Below are 4,626 nucleotides of genomic sequence, written 5' to 3'. Positions count from 1 at the left end.
TCTAATGACTGAAACAGGGATAGAATCCCAATATAAGTCATAAAAAGTTGTTATACTAATATCATAATGTAGGAAAGGATGATTCAGGTTTCACTCAAAACAGAGCCCATCCACCAGAACCATCAGATTGTTCAAAAACATGAAATTAAAGTTAGTTCGGGCTTTGTCCTGAATCAGGATCCCTTTACCCAAACTATTATCCTAAGCATGTTATATTATCCTTACACAACCAAAATAAGAATTGTTCAAACAACCACTAGAAACACATCAAATTAACCTGAAAACCAGGCTTAAACCTTGTCACCTTCAACCTGATCACCCTCCTTTTTCTCCGCCGCCTCGTTAGCACCTGTCTTCTTCGTCGCCTCTGAAGTACTTGGAACCTCAGCTTCTTCCACCTTCTCAACCCTCAGCATCTTCAGCTTCTTTGCCCAAGCTGCAAAATTCCAGGAATCCATTACATAGCCCTTTGCCTTCACCTCCTCTGACATCTTTAGCCCTTTCCATTACTCCAGGATACTTGTAGCTGCAGACTTCTTGGCATCTTCAATGACTTCGGTTTTCTCCAGCTTGAAGAAAGCTTTAAGATCCACAATCTCTTTTTCCTTCTTTTTGTGAAGCTTGATCCTTGTGTCAACTACATGTTGGATTTCTACAATCTTTCCTTCGGCTTCTTTTAGAGCCAATTCAGCATTATCTTAGAGCCTTTGTTGGTAATTCTCAATTCCCTATTATCCTCAGGTTAACATAAATTTTTGCATGATATTATTTTCAGGATAAATAAAGAAACTTACCGTTCCAAGAAGATTGGCAAGAGCTTGCAATTTCTCTCCAATTTCAGTAGTGGTCATGCCAAGGAAGGGCTCAGTCTAGGTTGAAGTGGTGGCCTTCCTTTTCTTCTGGATAGCGCTCTTTTGGCGAGTAGTTGGAATCCTCGGCTTTGGGGAGAGAGTCTTGGAATGCTCCTGCTTCACCACGGTTTTCTCTTCGATGAAGTCGTCCAAGTAGATCAAGCTGAAATAAGATTTTGGTTTAGGAATCTCTGTGTAATAATTTATCAAGTTATTTTCGAGGAAGTGAAATCCTAAAAAAATTATGAAATGCCCAAGATACTTAGCAGAAGACATACTTTCAGGAGATTTTGCAGCAGTCATGCTGGTTTCCCCTACTTCCTCTTCAATCCGAAATTCCCTTTCTTGTGCTGGAATTTTGAACAAAGCCTTAAGCCTTCGATTCATATCTTTCCTATACCTAACCAAATCCTCAAACACAACTGAAAAAAAGAAGGTGTATTAGTACAAATAATTTGCAAAAAGAAATTCTATCCTAAGGATTTCCTACCCTTATGAACCCATTCAACAGGCAAGTTTACTCTATCGGGAATAGAGTCACGGCGTACAAAAATAATTTCTTCTTCCAATCGTGGTCATTACCAGACACCTTGGGGACCATGTAAAGGCAGGCTGGTTTTGAACTGAAGGAAGTAACGGTGAGATCCGTGTGTACGAAGGTTATAGGTTGCGGCTATCTCAGGGATGCCTATGGATAGTTCATGTGTTCTATTCAAGCGATCTATTATAGACAAGAATCTCCACACCATTGGCATGACTTGGGAGTAAGAGAAGCCGGTGATATCGAAAAATTCCTTAATGAGCGGCGAAAATGGATATGAAAGGCCAATCGAAAAAGGGTAATTGAAAAAAAAAACCCAGGTCTTGGACGAAAAGTCAGCTTTGTCTTTGGGGTCGTATGGTCTGATGATGACCTCAGCAGGTAACAAGCCGGAATCCTTTAGAAACCTAATGTCGAAATCTTTGAAAAGACACTGATCCTCATCAGTAGCAGGGATGTGACCTTGATCGATGAAATCCTTAGAGGTTGAGAAAGAGTAAGGGTTGAGCGATCGAGGGGTTCTTTTTTTCATTGTTGTTCAAATTATACGAAAAGCTTCAGAAAATAAAGAAGATGAGGGAGAGAGAAACTGACCTGGAAATAAAGCGAAGAAGAGAGTATTGTGATTTATAAATTTGGGTATGGGTTAATTATAACCTAGAAGGATGGTTATTGGTTTTCCTCAAATCGCGTTCCGCCCTTTCAAGTCGCAGAAGATATTTTCATTTTTTGAAATTTAAAATTTTTACAGCCTGTCACGCGCTAACTGTAAAATTTGGGGGTAAATGTTGGGAGCAGATTTTTTATCCTCAGGATTGAATATGATTTAAGGATTTCGACCTGTCCTTCCGATGCAAGTATTATGAGGATTTTGTTTGACTAATTCAATTGTCCTTTATTATTTTTCTTTGCTTTACAGATAAGATCACGTGTTTAATGTGATCATAAGAACGTGGGTTTGCAACGGCTATTATTGAGGCTTCGTCAACTCAAACGTGGGCAGCAACGGATCATGGGAGACTTAGTCTAGGGTTTATTCTAGATTTCTCGGAATTTTTGTTGTTAATAAAATAGACGGTGATAGTTTTTACCGTCCGGGGGGTTTTTTGTGCCGGAGATCCTCACGATCAAGGGCTTTTTCCCTCGAAATCAAATCATCGTGTTCACTTTGTTTTCATTCAAGAACTCGACCTCACGTACTAATTTGATCAAAAGTTACTTTGTTAATTTTTGACCGAAACACTATTCAACAGCCATAAGGAATTCCAAAGTAGCCAAAGTAGAAAAGCCCGGGGGACCAACCAAGATGACCTTGCCAAAAGAATATGGAGTCACATTTGATGATGAGGATATGAACACCATTCAAGATCCGCATCATGATGGTTTGGTTATAACATTGTACATTGCTAATTGTTTTGTGCACAAGATCCTAGTAGACAATGCAAGCTTAGTGAATATCATACGGTTGGAAACCCTGAAGAGAATGAACATTCCAGAATCCGAGATTGTAATAAAACCTTCAGTCTTGGTGGGATTCAACGGAGAAGCTAAGAGTACAGTGGGAGATGTCAAACTTCTAGTTTATGTTGAAGGAGTAAAATCTATCCATAAGTTTTATGTTATTGGTGCGTTAACCTCTTTCAGTGTTATCTTAGGCTGACCCTAAATCCATGATATGAATGCAGTTCCCTCGACCTATCACCAGTGCATCAAGATGCTGACGCCTTGAGGAATCATGAGGATTCAAGGTGATCAACTGTGACACCGGTAAATTCCCAACCCCTTAAACTAAGTAATCAACCTAATAATTAGGTGATTGTAAATTTTATGCGCGCCATGTTAGTCAGCGCGTGCATTTGTTATGTGCGCCCTCTGCGCGAGCGCGCTATGTTAAGAATCAGCGCGGGCACATTATGTGCGCCCGGCGCGAGAATATGTTAGAATCAGCGCGGACATTTATGTTTGCCCTGCGCTGAGCGCGCCATGTTAGTCAGCGCTGGTGCATGTGTTATGTGCGCCCCTGCGCGAGCGCACCATGTTAAGAACCAGCGTGAGCATATGTTATATGCGCCATGCGTGTGAACGTTTTGGCCTTATGTTTTCATGTAACTTAAACGATATGTTGTCTATGGGTTGACCACCCCGCATGATGCTAAGGCGGGTGCATCCTACATCGTTTATGCGCGTGCGGAAGGGAACTAACCTACCCGCATGGCTGGGAACGTTGAGAGCTAGTTTGTCTGAAGCTCCAGGATGGAATTGACTTCAACATGACTGATCACTATGTTGAAATACCAAAACCACCTGGAGAATCTACAAATGAAACTCAAATGTCCCTAACTGCGAGAAGGTTACGCACCTACCCGCAGCAAAGAAATGTTCTACACGCAGGAAGCTATGCGCACCAAGTTATACGCGCAGAACACTTAGTCAAAATAATCAGATTTAAGGAAATTGTCCCCGCCCAAAAGAGGGCGGTAGCGTGTTTCAGAAAACTTCTACTTTTTACTGTACACTGTCTAAAGCACTGAAAAAGCAAACTGTAAAAGTCAACTGCCAGCCACCCACTCTCACCAACCACAGCCCTGCATGTCCTGTCCATATCAAATCAGAATCTTTAATCTACTTTTCTACTCTTTTTAATAAATAATAATAATTTCCATACTTTATCATCATTTCAAAAGATTACAATTCCCTAAAGCAAGGGATTATGTTCCTTGAGTTTGCCTATAAATTTGTAGCCTAAATTATCACCCAAAACACACTTCAAAGAACTACAAACTTGCACTAATCCTTTCCAAGCATCCGTTGTTTCCAGCTCCGATCCTGTTACTAGGTAAGCCGAGATTATAACCTTGAGATCTACTTTCCAACCCTTATATCTTGATCTTAATATATATATTTGTTATTTAATCGTATTCTAGACCTTCGATTCCGAGGCCAACACCAAGAAAACCCGAATCTCGATTAATCCCTTAACAAGAACACAGGTGAGTCTCACAGCCCCATTTTTACTGTTTTCACTATTTTAAACTGTTTTCGGGGCGAGGGACACGTACTTAAATAATGTTTTATCATGGTATACTTACAAGCTAAGCAAACGATTACGTGTTTAAGTTATGTTTCATGATGAGCAATGCGAACAGTTATCTATGGTATTTCGATGATAGTGCACCAGATTCGAGTAAGTGATCACTTTACCATTGGAACTCTAAGGGTAGGGACTGCTGGTTT

The sequence above is a fragment of the Bidens hawaiensis genome, unplaced genomic scaffold (genome assembly GCF_021521415.1).
Source record: "Bidens hawaiensis isolate Kalapana, Puna unplaced genomic scaffold, B.hawaiensis_p1.1 tig00024251_1, whole genome shotgun sequence".
Taxonomy (NCBI): Eukaryota; Viridiplantae; Streptophyta; class Magnoliopsida; order Asterales; family Asteraceae; genus Bidens; species Bidens hawaiensis.
The sequence above is the reverse complement of the archived record's forward strand: the minus strand, read 5'-3'. Positions refer to the sequence as shown.